General features: G+C 38.4%; 1 long non-coding RNA gene across 1 annotated transcript; it reads right to left on the reverse strand.

Moving 5' to 3' along the window:
- Nucleotides 1–696: 696 nt before the first annotated feature.
- Nucleotides 697–23,306, reverse strand: LOC129628824 (uncharacterized). Its single transcript, XR_008702914.1, has 3 exons — nt 23,197–23,306; nt 4,380–4,540; nt 697–992 (listed from the first exon to the last, which is right to left on the reverse strand). It is a non-coding gene; the product is annotated as an uncharacterized LOC129628824 (long non-coding RNA).

A 23,306-nucleotide genomic window follows, 5' to 3' on the forward strand; every position in this document is an offset into this window, starting at 1 on the left:
CTTGGACATTTTAAGATCTTTTGGGAAAATGCTGAACATTGAGATGGATTAAGGAATAAACTGCCCATTCGAGGTAAGATGCAGAGTACTTCTTCCTCACTGTGATGGAAATTGATGTTATGCACAAGTTCTTTGTTCACATGAAAATCCCCAGCTCCACACTTCCCCCACTTTAAGATCAGCAGCCTCAGAGCTAATGTTCAATTCTCATTTCCAGAGTCTAAGGTATAGGTTTTCACAGTCAGATTCTGAGTTGAACACAGTAACATTTATTTATTTATTTCTACCTGATTGGGCTTCCCTAGTGGCTCAGACAGTTAAGAATCCACCTGTACTGCAGGAGACGGGGTTCGATCCCTGGGTCAGGAAGATCCCCTGGAGAAGGGAACAGCAAGAATACTCCAGTATTCTTGCCTGGGGAGTCCCATGGACAGAGAAGCCTGGAGGGCTACAGTCCATGGGGTTGCAAAGAGTCAGACACACTGAAACTAACCCATGATTTCCTTAGATAAATTTTAAACTGAAGACATATAAGGAGGAAATGTTTTCCCATGTCATAACTTCTCTTTATTGATCCTCATATCACAGTCATTATAAATTTCTAAATTAAAGACTATAATTGTTTTTTTTAATATTTTTAATTAAATCCTTTCTGGCCACACTGATTCTTGGCCTCTGGTTTTCTCAGAGGGTTGACACCCTCACCTGTCATCAGGATAAGGTAGGTGTAGAGGCCTAATAGAAAACCCCGGAATCTAAGTGGCTTACACAACAGAGGTTTCTCTTTTGCTCACGTCAGGGGATTCTGATCCTTACTTGCATCCTGGGGGGTGGTGGTGGATGGAGACTTCATTAGCTTGTTTTTCTCTCATTTTTACTGAGCAATGTATTCTTTCTTCATAGGACTGCAGTACCACCTTTAGCACAAATCAGCTTCAGTCTCTGTGGTTCTGTGAGCTCCTGATTCTCTTCCATGGGTTCTTCTTCTGTTCCTGTGTCAGAATCACGTTTTTATGGAGATATAATTGACATCCAACATTATGTTAGTTTCAGGTATACAATGTAATGATTCAATATATGTATATACCAGGAAATGATCATCACTAAGTCTAGTTAACATCCATCGCCATTCATAGTTACAGTTTTTATCTTGTGATGAGAACTTTTAAGATCTACTCTTCTAACTTTCAAATACAGAATACAGTTATTCATGTAACATATATTCATATAGTTGTCATGATGTACATTACCTCCCCAGGACACAGTTATTTTGTAACTGGAAGTTTGTATGTTTTGACCCTCTTCACCCATTTCACTCTGTCTCTAGGAACCACCCGTCTGTTCTATGGTTTTTTGTTTTGTTTTTTAGATTCCCCAATAAATGAGACCATACTATTGGTTGTCCAAAAAGTTCTTTCCAGTTTTCCATAAAATGTTATGGAAAATGTACTTTTCGGCTAACGCAGTGTATTTGTCCTTCACTGTCTGACTTATTTCATTTAGCATAATCCCTCATGGTCTGTCCATGTTATTGCAAGTGGCAGGATTTCTTCCTTTACTATAGCTGAATAATATTCCGTTGTATGCATGTATGTATTCAGTCATCAGTCGGGTCCGACCACATCTTCTTTATCCATCCTTCCACTGATGGATATTTAGTTGTTTCCATATCGTGGCTATTGTAAATAATGCTGCAGTGAGCACAGGGGTGCAGATATCTTTTCAAGTTAGTCTTTTCATCTCCTTTGGATAAATGCCCAGAAGTGGAATTGCTGGATCGTGGGGTGGTTCTATTTTCAGTTTATGGAGGAATCACCATACTGTTTTCCAGAGTGGCTACACCAATTTACATTCCTAACAGCCAGGGGTTCCCTTTTCCCCACGTCCTTGCCAACACTTGTTATTTCTCGATATTTTATTACCTTTTGTTGCTGCCAGCTCCATAGGAGACTTTGGGGCTCACCTCCGCAAGGGGAGAGAGTGTAGGGAACCACACCTCATAAGAGACACAACATATCTATTCCCATTGCACTGACCAAAGCAAGTTACATGGCCAGAACTAACGTTCAGAGAGAGGGCATTGTGAACTTCCTGTAGCCTGGGAGGGAGAAGAACCGGAAATCTGTGGTGATGGCTGCCAAGTAGCCTTTGAACCAGTCATGCCTATCTGTATTAAAGAGAAACATTTATCTATGGAACTAAAAATGAACAGGTCCCTTAGCTGACTGTCTGCAAGAAGAACCAGGATATGGTCCTGACCCTTCTACAATGCTAATTTAATTGTCTGCTTGAGACAAATCATTCCAGATCACAATACCTTAACTTTCCTCTCTATAAAATGAGAACTTTAAGCTTCTTTTAAAATATTCTTAGGTTAGAAAATGACAGGATACAAACGTAAACCCTATGAGAGCATATATTTAGAGAACTCCAGAACATTGTCTTCTCCTGCCGCTCAAAACGATTTGCCTTAAGAAAGGGGGGTGAAAGAAAGCACATGCTTAGCAAAGGTGAAAAGGGGAGCTAATTAGGAATCTTATTAACTTGGTATTTCTCTGATATCAAAAGAAACAACATCCTGGGGTCTGGCATTTCTGCCAACTGGGAATTCTATAATTAGTTTCTTAACCAGTAGTAAGTATGGGCTCTATTCAAAATCCTAGTGCCAAACCTTGAGAGCACGAATTGTTTCACATTATCTAATATTCTAGCTATCTTTAGAACCATTTGACATTTAGTGAGAGCTTGAAGTCTAATAAAATTTCTTTCAACCAAGAATATTAAGTAATTATTAAAAAAAAAAAATGACAGTCATACCGGGTTAGAGTAATAAAGCATTACTTTACTAATTCTGAATGAGTTTAGCATCGACACCGTTCTGAACCTTCCGGCCTCTCTCCTTGAACTCAGGGATGTCTGCATCTTGTATTGCACTGCGATTTGGTCCTGGCTAGGAGAACACGACGGCATTTTTCAGTGCCCTGAATCACGGGCATCTGCGGCACAACTCAGTGAAACAGAAAATCAAACAGCACCCTCTAGTGTCCGCTTTTATTTTCGCATGAAACACGAACGTGCCTTGAACGACACCAATCAAAATATGATTTCTCCCTCTCCGTGAAACCTCAGATGTGGAGCGTTACCAGAATGTAGCTTTAGAGAACACACCAAATGCCAAGGACATTTCTGAGAACAGTACGATATTTATTCTTATGCGCCCAGGAAGCATCATTCCAGGGAAAAAAATAGCAGCTCGTGGCATCCCATGCAAATTTTGTCCTTAATATCCATTTCTCTTAACGTGTTGACAAAAATAGCTATCGAGAAAAATTAAGTATCCCTTTAAAATGTTGGGAAATAAACAGTCTGATCTGGAAAAAGCCATGAAATATTTAGTGGTCTTTCTTTCCCCACAGCAGACTGTGAAATACTTTCTTATGCGTCTAAAGCACAACAACCATAACTCTGGTCTGACTAATGGAAGTCTCTGTTTGTGATGGTTTAATTATGTTTGCTGAAATATGACTCTCATATAAGACAACGTCTTCGTGGCAGAGGGACAGATCTCTGTGTCTATTGATAGAAATAAAACACAAAACACTCATTGTTTCATGTATAACTCGGCGATCAAATTCTGTTTGTTAAGAAAACAAATGGAGGAAAAATGTTCACTGTACATTTTGCTGTGTGTTTCTGTTTGCGTGTGGCCTCTGGGTCAGCTACTGTTTTATTCATTAGCGTAAAATATTGATGATGAGACAGTTTAAAAACTCAGACATTCTCTCATTAGATGAAATAACAGTACCTTGTGCTCATGGAGCATCCTTCATCACGAATGCTTTCCCACCTGTATTTACTATTACTCAATCCTAAATCATGCAGCATTTTGACAGAGAAATCAGAGGGGAAGCACTGGGTTGAAGTTGTAATTGCATTAAGTACCAGCTAAAGGAAAATGCAAGCCCACTCGTATATGTGTGCTAGTAGGTTTATCTAGGCATTTCCAACTTCTGATGAGACATATGAGAATGATAGCAGTTTTTTCAGCCTTTTAAGAAGAAACAAACTGTGACACACAGTTCTTGATTTCTCCCCCTGACTCTTGAATTTCTTTGTGGAATAGTTCAAGGTACAAAAATCCACTGATATCACCCTATCTTTAATTGGTCAAAAATATATGATTTTACTGAAAAAGATAACATAAGTAATTAGAGCTTGACAAACATTTACATTGAATTTATGTAGAACTCACAGAGTTTTTCCTATTTTAACACTATTTGCAGACATATGCTATTAAGTTAATTATATGCTAATCAAAGACAAGAATGCATGGCTCCCAGTGTTTTCCTCTTGCCTGACATGAGAATTCTCGGTACAACCTGCAGTCCTGGTCCTTGAATGTAGTCTACTTTCTACGTGGATCTACTCAGATCAAGGAGTTACAAGTGTATATTCAATGATGTTCTTCCTGAGTCCCAGAGTTCATGACTGCAGAATGCTGCATCCTTGCAAAGGAGGGAGTCTGCTCTCTTGAAGAGTCCTGCTCAGAAAGCAATTTGGCAAAGTAATTCCATGAGGGAAAATGATGGGACATATAATGCAAAAGTGTCTAGGTGCCGTAGCAGAATAGTCAAGGCATAAAATCAGAACCATTGTGGATGGCACAGAACACATTTTTTTTCTTGTAACAAAGCCCTAGATCCTAAATACTTACCGTTAAATCTCCAAAATAGAAGTGGAAATATTCTAAATTTTAATTCCAGATTAGCAGGATCTAGAGATGCAGCCCCTGTAGATTTTATTCACATCTCCCATGCGCTAACATTTACTAATTGTACTTTTGCCCTTTTGATCCTTTTCATAAACAGTTCCTTTAATTAGTTAACTTTAAGTGGAAATCAAGAACTAAGTCAATAGAGGGAGAGAAATCTTATCTCCCTTATCTTAAAAACCCACCACCACCTTGGGCCACAGTGAACAATTTAGCAAGTGATTGCAATCAGTTTAAATGCACACTATTTAGGCAAATTGCCCTGAAAACACAGGCTGCCTAAATCCTAGAGAAACACGTCTTCACATATAACTCTAAATACTTTTAATTTTAGGAAAAGCAATTCACAACAGTCACAACAAATGAGGACTTTGTGAAATTCCAGGTGTTACGCTCCAGAAACACAGATTCATAAATGTCATTTTTCCTAGTAAATCTCCATCTGTGACTCCTAGAAGCCAAGAGACCTCACAGCTACATCAGTATGAACTCCTCATATCTTCTCTGCCTTGGAGTTTTCCATACTGTGTTGGTAGCTTAAAACTATGGGCTTCCCTGGTGGCTCAGATGGTAAAGAATCTGTCTGCAGTACAGGAGACCCGAGTTAAAGTTCAATCCCTGGGTTGGGAAGATCCCTTGGAGAAGGGAATGGCAACCCACTGCAGTATTCTTGCCTGGAGAATTCCATGGACAGAAGAGCCTGACAGGCTACAATTCATGGGGTCTTAAAACTATAGAACTTAAAACTTGGATGGTGACTAGAAATTTTCCATAATTAAGTGTTGCAAAATGTATGGGTGTATTTCTAAGTCTTCTACCAAAAAGTGTCATTTTGAGGTGCTCAAATATTACAAAAACGACAAAATGCCGCATCTTTTAGTCTGAGCTTAGAAGTAGGTCCCTTAAATGCCACCTCCAAAGCATGCTCCTATGGCAGTTTTGTTTTTATAAACAACTTGAAAATGCAAGCATTTTCACCAATTCCTACATTAATTATTCCAATCCTATTCTGGGTTTTTCCTTCTCACTGCACGCATGCGGGCTAAGTTGCTTCAGTCATGTCCAACTTTTTGTGACCCTATGGACTGTAGCCCGCCAGGCTTCTCTGTCCATGGGATTCTCCACTCGAGAATACTGCAAGGGATTGTTAAGGCCTCCTGCAGGGGATCTTTCTGACCCAGGGATCAAACCCGAATCTCTTGTGTCTCCTGCATTGGCAGTCGGGTTCTTTGCCACTAGGGCCGCCTGGGAAGTGCTATGTGACTGCACATAGGCTGGGAAAATGAGCGTGGCATAATCCTTCAGTTTTCAAAGGTAGGACAAGGAGATTTCACTTCAAAATGTAAGAAGGTGTAGCTGAGGATGGTAGAGAGAACACAGATGGACCAGGCTTGGCCCTTCTCATGGGACCTCGAGAGAACCAAGTTGACTGGACCAACATCAAAGGTAATTCATGTCCCCTTCCAAAAATGTCACAAAAAGGAAAGTTCACTTTTAGTAAAACTCCTAAGCAGATTTCATTAAAAGATAGGAGAAAATTATCTTAATTTTCTTTCTGAGATATTTAGAAATACCCTAAGAAGGATAACTGTGACTCGCTCACATTTAATTCCATGAGTAAAAATCTAATGGAACCCAGATCCAAGAAATGAAATGGAGAGACAAGATTACCCTGAGGAAGAAAGTATGAATTGAATAAAATATTCCTTGTAGAAACTAAGCAATGTAAGGAAAAGAAAAATGTGTCTTGATTCAATTACCTTTGGAACAAATGCGTATTTTAAAACAACACTAAACTGATTGAACAGCAAGTAAATAAATGTAAAGCCCAATCCATAAGATACACAAGAAATACCAATAACTTCCCCCTTGGACATTGTAAAACTACTAATATTTCCTTGGCCGATCTCTTTTGTCCAAGTCTCAGCCATTAAGATAGCTAAGGTTCCATTTATTTCTACAGTTATGTGTGTGAGTGTGTGTGTGTGTGTGTGTGTGTGTGTGTAAATGTAAGACTCCAGAGTGAGTTGTAAGGAAAGACTCTCGTTATGGTGAATCTTAAAATTTGTAGTATTTAGCACTGAGCTTTCACTTTTTTTTTTTTTTCCTCCCCACACTGAGCAGCATATGGGATCTTCGTTCCCTGATCAGGGATCACACCTGTGCCCTTTGCAGTAGAAGCACGGATCCTTAACTGCTGGATCTCCAGGGAAGTCCCATGAGTTTTTAAAAAAATATTTAGCAAAAGTTCTATTTAATTTCTCCTGAGTTAGATGAGGAATCTGTCATTCAAAATTCATTCAACTGCATTTGCTATGTTTTCAGATTCTCAGAACATTCCGTGGCTCCCTCTGCCAGCTTGTCGACTTTTGCCACAATAACATCCAGAACCTGAGAGACAGAAAAGAAATTCTGAGCTTTTTTTTCTTCTGAAAGAAATATGGTCCTCTCAAACTGATCTCAAAGAAAAATGAGACCCAAGACTTTCATTAAAACATGAAATAGAGCAGTTGGCAAATACTGGAAAGCAAAGCCCTCTGACGCCTATAAAAAGGAAAAGAGGAAAGAAAAGAAAAATTCCTGTTCCTGAATATCAGTGTGTATCTGTTTGTTGTTATTGTTCTAGGCAGAATTAATGAACCAACTCAAATATCTCTTTAAAAATAATCTGGGGGCTTTCCTGGTGGCTCAGTGGTAAAGAATTCCCCTGCTAATGCAGGAGTCATGGGTTTGATCCCTGATCTGGGAAGATCCCACCTGCCACAGAGCAACTAAGGCCGTGGGCCACAACTACTGAGCCCCAGTCCCACAACTACTGAAATCCGTGAGTCCTGCGCTCCACAACAAGAGAAGCCGCTGCAACGAGAAGCCCGCACACCACGACTAGAGACTAGCCCCTGCTCGCTGCACCTAGAGAAAAGCCCACATAGCAACAAAGACCCAGTACAGCCAAAAATAAACGAATACATAAATAAAACTATTGTAAAGTAGTTTGGAAAAAAACATATATGTTGCTCTCTTCCGGCATATTCCTCAAAGCTTTGTGGGAAATGTAAGCCCGTGAACCAAACACAACCTCCAAGAATGGCACTGACTTCAAAACTGGGACTGTAGCTGTCCTTTGCCATCAAGTGTAAGCTCAGTGGAAATTTAGAAGCCAGTTCATGGAGATTTAGAAGCTTCCGGTGGATTTCTTGGGTCCCCCTGAAGAGGCAGTTCTCTTGCCAATTTTCTCCAGCTATTATTAGTCTTTGATCACTTGGCATGTCAATCCAGCTCATCCAAAAAAAAAAAAAAGAAATCTTGTTTAGTTAACCCTGAAGATTAGAGTTTTTCACTTAACGGAAGAAGTAAGACTTTTTTTTTAAAGAAACACAGTTATTATTTACTAACTGCATATCAACCCTGTGGTGAGGGTTTTTCATCTATTTCCTTTATTCCTCCTAAATGAGCCTGTGAAATCATTATTTTCCTGTTTTATAGATGCTGGTCTAGAGAGGTTAAGTAACTTGCCCAAAGTCATGTTATTTGATTTTCAAAATATTTGACAGAGTTGAAAGAGTTATTGCAAGGGATCTTGTCTGGCATCTTAGTAAGCAAAATGCCAAATATGACAGGTATACTTTATGTTATCCAACATCACTTAGATACAGGTCAATCAAGTACTCTATTTTCCTTGGAGGGTTGTCATGTGGATGATCCAATTTTAAAAGAATTTCAGATTTTTTGTGCTAAAATGAAATTTTACACTAAAATTCCACTGAACATGAGCTGATTTTACTCCTAGCATGAGAGTTCAGAACACAGATTCTAGAGTCAGACAGGCTCTGGGTTTGAGTCCTGGTTTCACCACTTACTAACCAGATGTACTTCATTTATTCAATTATTTTTTCAAATATTTATCAACTGTTTTCCTTGTACCAGGGCTTCCGTGGTGGCTCAGATGGTAAAGAATCTGGCTGCAGTGGAGGAGATCTGGGTTCAATCCCTGGGTCAGCAAGACCCACTGGAGAAGGGAATGGCAACCCACTCCAGTTTTCCTTCCTGAGAAATCCCATGGACAGAGGAACCTGGAGGGCTACCATCCATGGAAGCCACAAAGAGCTGGACACAACTGAGCGATTAACACACACTTTCACACACTTTCCTTGTAGTGGGTATTGGTCTATGGTGGTAAATGAAAACTGATAAAGAAGTAATTTCCAATGGAGAAAAGTCCTATGGAAAAAGCAAACAGGACGTTATGGGAGGAAATGAGGGTGGAAAAGTCATTGAGATACAGTGGTCAGGTAGGCCTTCTTTCAGCTGAGATTTGAGGGAAAAGAAGGAACCAAGCAAGCGTGAAGGAGGGCATGTCTGGGGAGGCTTTTCAAACAAAGGAGAGGTTCAAGACCTTTCGGGCAAGGTCTTGAGGCTTGAGAATGCCATTTGCAGGGATAAGGAGGTAGGGTGCTACATGCTAGGCCTGGGGAGGTAGACAGTGGTCTTGTCAACCAGGAGAAGGCATCTGAATTTTATGTTAAGAGTAATAGTAAGCCACTAAAAGATTTTAAGTAAGAGAGTGATATCATCCAATTTACTTTTTAAGAAGAACTTATTTTTTAGAGCAGTTTTTGGTTCACAGCAAAATTGAGCAGAAACTACGCAGATTTCTCAAATATCCCCTGCCCACACACATGTATAACTTTCCCCACCATCAACACCTCACACCACGTGGTACTGATACATTTGTTACAATCAGTGAACCTACATTGACACATCACCATGCAGAGTCCATTCACATGAGGGCTCCTCCTTGGTGGTACACATCACCATGCAGAGTCCATTCACATGAGGGTTCCTCCTTGGTGGTACACATTGTTGGCAAAAGCGTGGTGACACGTACCCATTATATCTATAGGATCACACAGAATACTTTTATTGCCCTAAAAATCCTCTGTGCTCTGCCTGCTTATTTCCACCAATTTACATTAAAATAGTAACTCCAAATACTATATAGAGAATGGATTTGTAAAGAGCAAGTGAGGAAGCAGGAAGAATTAGTGACTCTTGTACAGGGCTGGGTGGTTGGCAAAAGCCCAGGGACGGAGCCTATGGGAAGAAACAGATGACTGAGCTATATTTTGGAGGAAGATGCTGTGGGACTAAGTCATCCATTGGGTTTGAAGACAGGGGAAAGATAGAAATCAAAACTGTTTCTGATTTGTACAACAGGATGGATGATGATGTCACTTACTAAGACAGAAAAAAGTGAGAAATAGTTTCAGGGAGAAAATCAACTGTTGAGTTTGGTACACATTGAGCAAGCAATGTCTGTAAGAGATCCAAGCAGAGGTGTCAAGTAGGCAGAAGATATACGACAGGAGCTTGTCAGACTAGACTGGGGTGGTGATAAGCCATATATAGGAATCTTATACATTTAGATGGCATTTAAGCAGAGGACAGAGTTTGAGAGAGAGAAGGGGTCCCACTCTCAGGGGACCTGAGAATCTGCAGGATCAAAATCTAGAAATTAGAAAGAGAGGCAGATGTGACCAAAGGAAACCGAGGAATAGCCTGAAAAAGCCAAGGAAAACTCAGGAGGAAGGGGGACTGGATACCATAGAAAGAGAGGATTTCAAGCAGGATAGAGTGGCCAATTGCGTTGAGAGTAAGAAGATGTTAAGCAAGTTATTGAATCTTTCTCAGAAGCTGTGTGTGTGTGTGTGCTCAGTTGCGTCCAACTTTTTGCAGCTCCATAGACTGTGGACTGCCAGGCTCCTCTGTCCTAGCAAGAATACCAGAGCAAGAGTACCTTTCCTATCCAGGGGATCTTCCCAACCCAGGGATCAAACCCATGTCTTTTGCATCTCCTGCATTGGTGGGCAGATTCTTTACCACTGTGCCACCTGGGAAGCCCCTTCTGACCTCCAAAATCTATAAAATAGGAATAATATTACTTATTCCCTCTGCTTGCTCAGAGAACTTAGTGAAATGACAAATCTAAGCTACTTAGTATGGGGCTCTGTATATAAATAGTGTACAGTAGGTTTGTTTTTTTCAATCTTCATTATCTCAGTGTTACCTATTGTTTTTGTGTTGTGTGGAAGAGAAGTTAGTCAAGGACTGTGTTTATAAGACTGCCAATTAAGCTAGCTTTTAGTATTTCTCTTTCCTTATTGACATTACAGATCATTAAAAAGGTATAAGAATAAATTTCTTCTTGTAGTAAAACACTGCTTTTCAGCATCAGTGAGAGAATATGCCATTAATTAGTTCAAAACTTGTTTTACTTGTTTACCATTCTCTAATATCTCTTCACTGCCCTGTAAAGTATGAGTATCTTTTCCCCCAATTAATTTTAACTGCAACTTGCACAGGGATCAATCAGCAATGTTATTAACATCTTAAGAATACTAGCCCACTTACTGTAAAAGTGTTCATATAGATATCCCTTATGGGAATATTCTCTAAAAAGCTTGCTGGCATTTCTGAATGCTGAACTACTGTCTAAAAAGGAAAATTATCAAGCATGCAGGCTTTCCAAAAAGGCATGAGACATTAAAAGCTATTAAAAACAGTGAAGCATTAATGAAAAGAAAATGAGCAGCTTTCATTTATTAAAAATTATGTAAACACACTCATTTCAGATCCATTATTATTGCACTTGGATGTTTTTCCTAAATGTTATCAGCAGGTAGAAATAGAAGATGAAAAATTGCTCTTAACTAGCACTTAAAAATAGAAACTTCTCACAATCTTGATCCTTGCAAAGTCCTACTAAGACTAGTTAGACTGATAACAATTCCATGAGCCTATGAAAATTTAACCAATGAAAATTTAAAGCTTGGAATAAGTCTTTTAAGAATACAAGAGAAATTGAAGAAGGATTGCTCCTCTATTATTCTCCAAGTCAAACATTTGGAAAGTTTCCCCAATTAATAAAGATGCATCCCAAACCTTGTATGATACAATGGAGACCAGTCTATAAGCAAAAATAACCAATAATTCCCTATAAAAGAACTGATTAATTTGTTAGTATTTACCCAATATATAATTAGTGGATAAATACCCATGAAAGAGAAAGCGAAATATCCACATAATATTAATTGGATACTTGAGTGCTACCCAGTGCTCAGTTGTGTCCGACTCTTTGCTACCCCCATGGACTGCAGCCCACCAGGCTCCTCTGTCCATGGGATTTCTCAGGCAAGAATATTGGATTGAGTGGCCATTTCCTCCTCCAGGGGATCTTCCCTACCCAGGGATCAAACCCACGTCTCCTGCGTTGCAGGTGAATTCTTTACCCGCTGGGCCATCTGGGAATACTAATTCTGATTATTGCTCCAGGCATGAATAAGCTTGAGCTTATTCTAGTTACTCAGTTTTTTCCTCTTCTCATTTGTGTTCCTACTCACTCATTCCCTCTTCTTTCCCTTCCTCTTGCTCTATTCCAACATCTCTTTAAGGCAATAACAAGGATATAGAAATAACCCCCAAGCTGCATTATTTAGAGGCAGGTAAGAAAAAGAGGTAAGAATATAAAGTAGTATAAAAACTTACATGCTTGGAGAAGGAAATGGCAACCTACTCTAGTATTTTTGCCTGGAGAATCCCCATGGACAGAGGAGCCTGGCAGGCTACAGTCCATGGGGTCGCAAAGACTCAGACACAACTGAGCGAGTAAGCACACAGTTAATAAAAATGAATGGTGTTTAGTGTAAAAAAAAAAAACTTACATGCTTTTTTGCCTATCAAGAAATTCTGTACAGACACTAAGGAAGAGCCACTAATTTGATTCTAAGCTGCCTGGGAAACAACACAAAGTCACTCAAGGGAGTGTCTATAGAATAAAAACAGACTGCTTAAGATAAGTGGTAAGTGAGAGAGGAAAAAATAGATATAATCATTTTGTAAGTCCAACCGATGACTCACTTCTCTGTTGGAATCTATACATTCGTGGGAGGTATCTTTTGTCAGCTATGACAGCCATTTAACCCAGTATCAAAATAAATTGAACTAAGAAGCAGACTGTCAAATTGCTTTATTATAAAGAATAGCATAATTATTCCCTATACTTAGAGCAGAAAGAACTCGCTCCTAAGTGCTCTCATAAGGAGAATTAACACATAATACAGAATTACAACATAAGAAGTCACCATTTATTGAGTATGAACGCTGTACTGGGCTTTATGATCTGCCCCCTCCATACACTATAACATCAATTACAGCTTCATCCCAGGTGTTGGCATGAATTTAAAAGGGCCATTTCCTTCTGACAGAACCCCTCCATGGCATCATGCCAAAGTTCAATTCAGTCAAAGCCGCTCTGCACAGTCTCAGGACATAGCTTCCTAAAGATGTGGTTGGATTGTTGTCTAAACTTAGAGCAAAATTGTGACAGGTGAACTAATATCAGAACCACCTTCTAAGTCGCTTCAGTCATGTCTGACTCTTTGTGACCCTATGGACTACAGCCTGCCAGTCTCCTCTGCCCACGGGATTTTCCAGGCAAGAATCCTGGAGTGGGTTGCCATGTGCTTCTCCAGGGGATCCTCCGGACCCGGGGATCGAATTTGCATCTCTTACATCTCCTGCATTGGCAGATGGGTTCTTTACCACTAGCGCCACCTGGGAAGCCAAACATCCTGGAGCACGTGTTAAAAATGAATGTTCCTGGGCCCTCTCCATACTAACCTAACAGAATCCTGAGGGTATGTCCAGGAGACAGCATTTTAAACATGTGCCTGGGTGACTCTAAGACACCCTTGGTTACAGAGGTGTTGCCAAACGGTTTCTTGAGCAGTGGTCTCCAAATGTTTTCATTACCCACTAAGTAAGAAAATTTTTGAGCATGCCCAGTATAATATTTATGCTTATGCACAAGTTTGATATCCAACTTCCCAGATTGTTTTACCAGGTGGCTCAGTAGTAAAAGAATCTGCCTGCCAATGCAGGAGATGCAGGAGACGTGGGTTTGATCCCTGGGTAGGGAAGATATCCTGGAAGAGGAAAGGTAATCCTTTCCACTATTTTTGCCTTGGAAATCCCATGGACAGAGGAGCCTGGCGGGCTACAGTCCATGGGCTTGCACAGAGTGGGACACGACTGAGCATGCACGCATGCACAAGTTAGAGATCAGTACTAGTTTACTAATATATTATGTAGATTATAAAGCACATACATATATTTTTAAAGATCAGGTTTTATATAATCATTATGTAGGAATATCTTAGTAGGAGCAAAGTGTAGAATAAGTTTTGTTATTTTTGAAAAATTTTGATACTTACCCAGAATTCTATAATCATCAGGCACATATCAGCAAATTAATTGGGTTTTCTAGTATTAATGCTATTTTTGCTTACAAATGTGATTTCTACTTTATTAAAAAGCTTTGAGTCATATGTTTATAAATAGTCAAAGAAAATGTCCAAATATTCACTCTGCAGAACTGTAAATGTTTAATTAAAATTTTTGTTGTGAAATAGATTATATATACAAGAGAGTGTATAAAGATAAACAGACAATCATAATAAGCTGAACACTCACTCACATGCCAACCTCATTGGTCAAAAAATAGAATATTACAAGTACCTACCTTGAAACCTCCTTGCATGACTCCCCAACCAAATCTATGCACATAACCCTTCTCAAAGTAACCATTATCTTTGAAATCACTCATCTTTTTCTTCTTTTAATTTTACCACATATACTGTGTGTGTGTATGTGTGTGTGTGTGTGTGTGTGTGTGTTAGTCACTCAGTCATGTCTGACTCTTTGCAACCCCATGGACTACAGCCCACCAGGCTCCTATGTCCATGGAATTCTCCAGGCGAGAATACTGGAGTGGGTAGCCATTGCCTTCTCCAGGGAATCTTCTTGACCTGAGGATCGAGGGTCTCCAGCATTGCAGGCAGATTCTTTACCATTTGAATCACTAGGGAAGCCCACATGTATATGTAGCCCCAAACAATATGTTGCTTCCCTTTTCCTTTGTTCAAATTGTATATAAAATAGATCATAGTGTATGTATGTATGCTTTTTTTCATTCAGCACCATCATTTTGAGATTCATCCATGCTAACGTGATTAAAGATGCTTGCTCCTTGGAAGAAAAGCTATGACAAACCTAGACAACATATTAAAAAGCAGAGACACACTTTGCCGACAAAGGTCTGTGTAGTCAAAGTTATGATTTTTCCAATAGTCATGTATGGATGTGAAAGCTGGACCATAAAGAAGGCTGAGCTCTGAAGAATTAATGCTTTCAAACTGTGGTGCTAGAGAAGACTCTTGAGAGTCTCTTGGACTGCAAGGAGATCAAACTAGTCAATCCTAAAAGAAATCAACTCTGAATATTCATTGGAAGGACTGATGCTGAAGCTGAAGCTCCAATACTTTAGCCACTTGATGCAAAGAGCTGACTGATTGGAAAAGACTCTGATGCTGGGAAAAACTGAAGGCAGGAGAAGAGGGCAACAGAGGATGAGATGGTTGGATGGCATCGCCAACTCAATGGATATGAATCTGAGCAAACTCTGGGAGATAGTGAAGGACAGGAAAGCCTGACATACTGCAGTCCATGGGGTCGCAAAGAGTTGGACATGACTTAGGAACTGAACAAAAACAGCAACATGAGTAGCTCCAGTTCATTCATTTCTACTTCTGTATACAGTCATCCTTGAAATCCTCAGAGAATTGGTTACAGGACCCCTTTCAGATACAAAAATCCACAGAAGCTCAAGTCCCTTATATAAAATGGTACATACAATATTTGCATATAACCTACACACATTCTTCCCCCACCCTCCATGTACTTTAAATCATTTATAGGTTACTTATGATACCTAATAAAATATAAATGCTGTGTAAACAGTTGTCAGCCCACAGAAAATTCAAGTTTTGCCTTTTGGAACTTCTGGAATTTTTTCCCCAAATATTTTCAATCTGTGATTGATTATAGTAGCCAAGGATACACAGGGCCAATGGTAGTACTCCATTATAGGAATAAGCCGCAATTTATTTATGATTATATTACAGAAGGACATTTGAATTGAATCATGTTTCTTTTACTGTTATTACCAACAGTGCTACCATGTACATTTTTGCTTCCCAAGGTATATTTCCAGGAGTGAATTTGCTGGGTACTGAGGGATATTCAACTTTACAAAGCAATGCTAACAGTTTCCCAAAGTAATTCTCTCAACCTCGTGCATGAGAGTTGCCATTGCTTGGCCTCCTTGCCCAAATTTGGTTTTGTAAAGCTTTTTTTATTTTTGCCAATCTGTTGAGTGTGAAACCGTATATTATATTTTTGACTTAAATTTTCCAGATGACTGTTAAGGTTAAGAATCTTTACATGGATTTATGAGTCATTTTTGTTTCTTCCATGCCATCTGTTTATGTCTTTTGCTCATTTTTTTCTGATAAATTGTCATTTTTACTGATTCATAGAATTCTTTTACATTCTGGACGCTCATCTTTATGATTACATATGTTGAAAATATCTTCTCCCAATTCGTGATCTGTTTTTACTCTCTATTTTTTTTGTGAGGAATACACATTTTTAATTTTAATATAGTTGACTTATCAATCAGTGATAAGTGGCATATGCCTATGTGTGTTTTTAAAAATCCCTTCCTACCTCAAGTTCATAACGCTCTTTTCCTAAAAGTTTTAAAATTTCAATTTTGATTTCAATTCAAAATTTTCCATTTTTAGGTCTTTAATCTACTAGGATGATTTTTATGTGAGATTGGGGTGCACTTCTTCTTTTCATTTGGTAACAAATAGCCCAAGCACCATTTGTAGAATTATCCTTCAGATAATTATTTCTCAGTGCCTGCTTTGTGTGTACGGATTATTTCTGAGCTCTCTCTGCGTTATCCGTTGGCCAATCTGTTTATCCCTGACCTAAAACCACACTATCCTGATTACTTGTGGCTTTATATCTTGATACTTAGAAGGACACATTCTTCTATTTTGTTTTTTTATCAAGAATGACGAGGGAGAAGGTATATGTATACTTACCGCCGATTCACGTTGATGTACAGCAGAAACCAACACACCACTGTAAAGCAATTATCCTCCAATTTAAAAAATTGATTCAATAAAATTAAATAAATAATGAAAAAAGAATGATGGCTATTCTTAGGCCTTTATTCTTTCATGTAAATTTCAGCATAATATATTATAATATTATATAATATAATATTCCATATAAATTCACATGAACAAAAGTTACAAATTTCCCAACATAAAACAGCACACCAAAAAAACCTATTGGTGTTTTGATTGGGATTGCACTGAATCCAAAAATCCATTTGCGAACTAACATCTTTATAACGTTGAAATTTCCTAATTATTGTCCATTTACATTTTTAATAATTCCAAATATTTGCAATTTTTCTTCCCAAAGTTTTATATATTTTTTAAAAATTATTCCTAGGTATTTGGTTACTGTTGTTAGGTAAATAGTATTTGTTTCTGAATATATTATCTAACTGGTGCTGATGTGTTGAAATACAATTGCCTTTTCTATATTGAGTTTCTCCTAGTGATTTCCAGAAGCTCCCTAAATAACTCTGATCATTTATCTGTAGAGTCTTTGGGTGTTTCACATATATAGCATACTATCTGAAAACAATAATTTTGTTCTTTCCATTTCCATATATTTTACTTTTTTCTTTTTTTTTTGGCCACTCCATGAGACATTGCGGGAGACCTGTGATCGACCCCTGGGTTGGGAAGATCCCCTGGAGAAGGGAAAGGCTACCCCCTTCAGTATTCTGGCCTAGAGAATTCTGTGGGCTGTGTAGTCTATGGAGTCGCAAAGAGTTGGACACGACTGAGCGTCTTTCACTTCACTTCCATGCCACATGTGGAATCTTCCCTGACCAGGGATCAAACCTGTGTCCCCTAAACTGGGAGCACAGAGTCTTAACTACTGGACCACCAAGGAAGTCTACCTTTTTCTTTTCTTACTGTGTTGGTAGGATATCAGGGACTTTCTTTAATATGAATGATGGCAGGGGCTTTTGTCTTAATACTGATCACAAACAAAAATTTTCAATGTGTCTTAACTAAGTATTATCTTTTCTTTCAAACTTTTTGTGAATGTTCTTTATAAGTTTACAAAAGCTCCCTTATATTTTTACTTTGTTAATAGTTTTCACTATGAATGGATGCTGTATTTTCTCAAATGCTTTCCCAGCATCTACGGAGCTGATCATATTATTTTTTTCTCCTTTAATTTATGAACATGAATTGCTTAATTGATTTTCTAATACTGAAAAGATAATACCTTGTATTCCTAGGATATATACAACTTGCTTGTGAAATATCAACCTTTTGTGCATTGTTGAAATGCTATCAATTAGTTTATATTGGCCTATAGTTTTTTTTTCTTATGCTGACCTTATTGGAATTTTATACCAAAATTATGCTATATTCATAAAATTAGTTCCAGAATATTTCTTATTTTGAAAATTCTTTGCAATTGTTTTTGGAAGGCTAGAGTCGTTTTTTCTTTGGGTGTTTTGTAAAACACATGTAGCCCCAGAGTTTTCTCTATGGAACAATATTTAACCACTGACTCAATTCCCTTGACAATTCCTAACTATTGTGGTTCTCTATTCTTTGAGCCAGTTTTATTTTTAATAAAATATTTTAATAAAACTTTATAAATTATAAAGTAAATAATTATTAACATATTTAATAAAACCAGGTTTTAGCAGTTATATTTTTTCAGGGATTTTTTCCAGTCTATTTAAATTTTAAATGTTATTGGCATTAAGTTGATTATCTATTATCTTTCTGATACCTGTAACATCTCCAGTAACCCCCTCACTCCCTGTTTTCATTCCTAGTACTGATCATTTGCGCCTTTTCTATTTTTACTTAATCAGTCTTGGCAAAGTGTGTTTGTCGCTCTGTTGTGTCCGACGCTTTGCGACCCCATGGACTGTAGCCCACCAGGTTCCTCTTTCCATGGAGCATTTAAAGTTACAAATTTCTTTATAAGAATTATGTTAGTTTGATTCTAAAATTTTTACATGTATTTTTATTGTCACTTCTTTAAAATATTTTCTAATGTGTACTGAAACATTTAGTGTTAAGTGTTTAGTGAAATGTTATAAACTGTGCAGAATATTGCATGACTCCAAAGTTCACTTAAAATTGTATGGACGTTTTCATATTAGAGATGCTTCCTTTTAATCTAATTACTGTGTGTGCTTATGTTTACAAACTTGTTATTATATTTTAGCTATGATTTTTTGGTAGGAGTCTTTTGTGTAGGCTATGTTCATCCGAAATGCATAAATTCCACTTAAAGGTGGTGTAAATGGCCTAAGTCACAATCTGAAGAAAGACGACAAATGGAAGAACCACGGTGATGCTGTCCACATTGTGACAGTCCCATCTCCTCAGAATACTCAGGTAACTGACTCAGAAATAAGTGACGGCATCAGGGGTGTCAGTGTTAACTAACTCATTCATTGTTATTAAGGTGTAACGTGTTTGTCTTGGTAACTAAAAATAGTCATATAAATATAACTTTCACGTTTTCTCCCCCACCTCACCAACGCACGTCTGGAGCTATAATTCTCATCCCTGGGAGATATGAGCAGGACCTAATCTTCCAATGGAGATGTATCAGTCTTCTAGGGGAAACAATATGTTTGTGGAATAAAAAAGCATATTTAAAATTATATTACACTTACATATTTGGAAAACAACAAAAGCATCTATTTCTTTTATAATACAAACCACACAAAAGATTGACATCTCTGCTGGTGAAAATTTGCAAAAAAAAAATGCTGTGATCCTCAAGGGAATGCACATTACAGTCTCTGGGAGGGCAGAGAGATTTTTTTTTTCATCTTTATCATAGGAGGCCTTGGTATCAAAAAGATTAGAAAACATTGATCTGCTTTGAAAAATGATTAGACTATGTACCTTTTGTCTCTGCTCTGCAAAAGTGCTTTCTCCCTACAGAACTATTGACAGATACTGTCTGGTAGATATCTGGAGGTCAGCAAGGGTTGGTTGCCAAGCAGAAAGAGAAAAATGACTTTTACACATATTTGAGCTGAGAATAAGTCCTATAATATATATTCTCAGTATACACTGGCCATAATACTTCCCTTCTCCACTACAGTTCCCAAATCTCCCTTGCTCTATTCTTTTTCCATCTAAATTAAAAATTGAGAAAGGGTTTGAGGAAGCCAAGGACACAATGACACCCCAAGGGTCAGGAGGCACTGACCAAGAAATGGCTTTTATTTTTCTATACCTCATTCTCTAAAATGAATGTCCTATAAAATAATTTAAATTATCTGTGTTAGAAAAGGTTTATGAGGCATGAAAAAAAATCCTCTTACAGAAAGAAATACCATATAAAATACGTATAAATATATTTAAGTTATGCAAGCTCTCACTTTTCTACTTCAGTGCCCACCAGTGAAAAATGATGCCTGAATGATTCATTCCAGAAAACATAGTCTCATGCATTTTAATCACTCTTACCAAGTATTTCAAAAGAAACATATCAATAAGTTGTTTACCAGCAAATATGATAACCCACACGATAGGCCAGTCATTCTAATTACACTTTAAAAAGAACAGAAATGAAAACCCACTTATAGGAACTTCTCTCATTACTGTTCTTGCTGCTCAAGCATTGGAAACAAGAATTCTCCTTTCCACATCTGCTTGTACAAAAGGTCATGCTTCCGTGGCTTGCCAGAAATTTGTCTTAGTTCTTGGAATAGTAAATATAAAAAGACAGAACTGAACTTTAGACTCAATGACAAGATTATTTTGTTATATAAAAGTTAACCACAAAGCAACAACAAAAGTTAAGCACAAGCAAATACAACCTAAAACCTACCAAACCGTCCTTAGCTTGTCTTCTAAGTGAGAGTGTATTTTTTATTTTGAATATAGGTGTCGTCTTCTTGAGAAAGCCTTCTCTGAGCCCAAAGATGTGGCAGGTTCCCTAGCACCTAGTACTTAGCTCTATTAGAGGGCTTTTCACACTATATTATAATTGCCTGCTTACTGGTCTGTCCTGCACTTAAATGTAATTCTTCTCAAGAAGATACAGTACAGTTAAGCTATTTTACTCTCAACATTTAGCATAGTGTTTGTTTGGTCCATAGTAGAAATTCAATAAATAAATGTTAAATTAAATCTCAAAATTTCACAAGATGGCAGTAAATATAGATTGTTTCATCAACGATGAATCCCTGGTGTTGTGGAGTAACCAACCACTCCACTTATTCTCCTCTCTAATAATAATGGTTTTCAAAGTGGCCCCAGACCAGCAGCAGCATCACCCAGAACTTGTTAGAAATGCACATTTTCAAGGCAACCTTCCTAAGCTGTTAGTAGGAAGGTAAGTTGGTGCAGCCACTATGGACAGCAGTATGGACGTTCTGATCCAGCAATCCCACTCTTGGGCATATATCCAGAGAAAACCATAATTCAAAAAGATACATGTACATCGATGTTCACTGTAGCACTACTGGTAATAGCCAAGACGTGCAAGCAACTGAAATGTCCATTAACAAATGAATAAAGAAGTCATGGTGTGTGTGTATATATATACACACCACAGTACCATATATGTACATGGCTTCCCTGGTGGCTCAGATGGTAAAGAATCTGCCTGCAATGTGGGAGACCTGGATTTGACCTCTGGGTAGGAAAGATCCCCTAGAGAAGAGAATGGCTACCCACTCCAGTATTCTTGCCTGGAGAATTCCATGGATAGCGGAGTCTGGCAGGCTACAGTCCATGTGGGTTGCCAAGAGCTGGACATAACTGAGCAACTAACAGTTTCACTTTTTCATATATATATATATATGCGTCTCCTGCATTGGCAGGCAGATTCTTTATCACTGAGCCACCTGGGCAGCATTTATATATATAAATACATCACACATACAGAGAGAGAATACTACTCAACCATGGAAAAGAATGAAATAATGCCGTTTTGCAGCAACATGGATGGACCTAGAGATTGTCATACGAACTACAGTAAGTCAGAAAGAGAAAGACAAATACCACATGATACCACTTATATGTGGAATCCAAACTATGACACAAATGAAACAGAAGCAGAAGTAGGGGCACAGAGATAGACTGGTGGTTGCCAAGGGGGAGAGTGTAGGAGAGGGTTACATTGGGAGTCTGAGACTAGCAGATGCAAACTGGTATACATAGAATGGATAAACAACAAGCTCCTACTGTATAGCACAGGGAATTATCCTGTGATGAACTGTAATGGAAAAGGATATGAAAAAGAATGTGTGTGTATGTATATACACACATACATATATATAAATAACAATAACTTTGCTATACAGTAGAAATGAACATAATATTGTAACTCAACTTATAATAAAACTTTTTTTTGAAAGAGACCACATATTATATGAAATGTCCCAAACAGACAAATCTGTAGAGACAAAGCAAATTTGTGGTTGCCTAGGGCTGAAGGTTGGAAGGAGACTGGGAGTGACTGCTAATGGATACAAGGCTTCTTTGGGGGTGATAAAAATTGATTCTAAAATTGATTGTGGTGATGGTTGCAAAACTCTATAGATATACTAAAAACCATTGAATGGTACACCTTGAAAGGATTCATAATATGGTATCTGAATTATATCAAATTGTTAAAAAAAAAAATAACAGCACATTTTCAGATGCTATCCAAGTCCTACCAAATCAGAAACTCTGGTAGTGGGGCCCAGAAATCTGTGATTTAACAAGGCCTTCAGGTAATAACTGATGTTTTTTAAAGCTTGAAAGTCACCACTCTATAAAGTTTTACTCTCCAAATGGGTGTACTGAACTCCCAAGGCAGATAATTTCCTAAACACATACACTGATGAAATTGCTAATTAAGCTCACAGCCTTTCATAATGCAGAAGGGTCACCTTCTAGGCTGATTTTTTTTTTTTTTTCCAAGATATACAAGGTAGGAACTTCCCTGATCCAGTGGCTAATAATCTGTGCTCCCACTTCAGGAACCCTGGGTTCGTTACCTGGTGAACATTGAACTCGCTCAGTCATGCCCGACTCTTTGCGACCCCATGGACTGTAGCCCGCCAGGCTCCTCTGTCCACGGGATTCTCCTGGCAAGAGTACTGGAGTGGGTGCCTTTGCCTTCTCCAGGGGATCTTCCCAACCCAGGGATCGAACCCGAGTCTCTCACATGGCAGGCAGATGCTTTATCCTCTGAGCCACCAGGGAACACCTGAGCCACCTGGTAAGGGAACTAAATCCCACATGCCACAACTAACAGATCCCCCAAATCACAGCAAGAGGATACCACATGCCACAACTAAGGCCCAGTGCAGCCAAAAAAAATTAATAAATTAAAAAGAAAAAATGACATACAAGCTAGGTTGGACATTGGACTTCATTTTATATACTCACATGTTGCCAACAAAGAGAACATTGGTATTGCAAGAGCATGACCAGACTACAGGATTTCCAACTGTCTTCCTTGGATGCCTAGAATTCCTTATGACTCTGCAAGTGCTGCC

Source organism: Bubalus kerabau, chromosome 15, assembly GCF_029407905.1.
Source record: "Bubalus kerabau isolate K-KA32 ecotype Philippines breed swamp buffalo chromosome 15, PCC_UOA_SB_1v2, whole genome shotgun sequence".
Taxonomy (NCBI): Eukaryota; Metazoa; Chordata; class Mammalia; order Artiodactyla; family Bovidae; genus Bubalus; species Bubalus kerabau.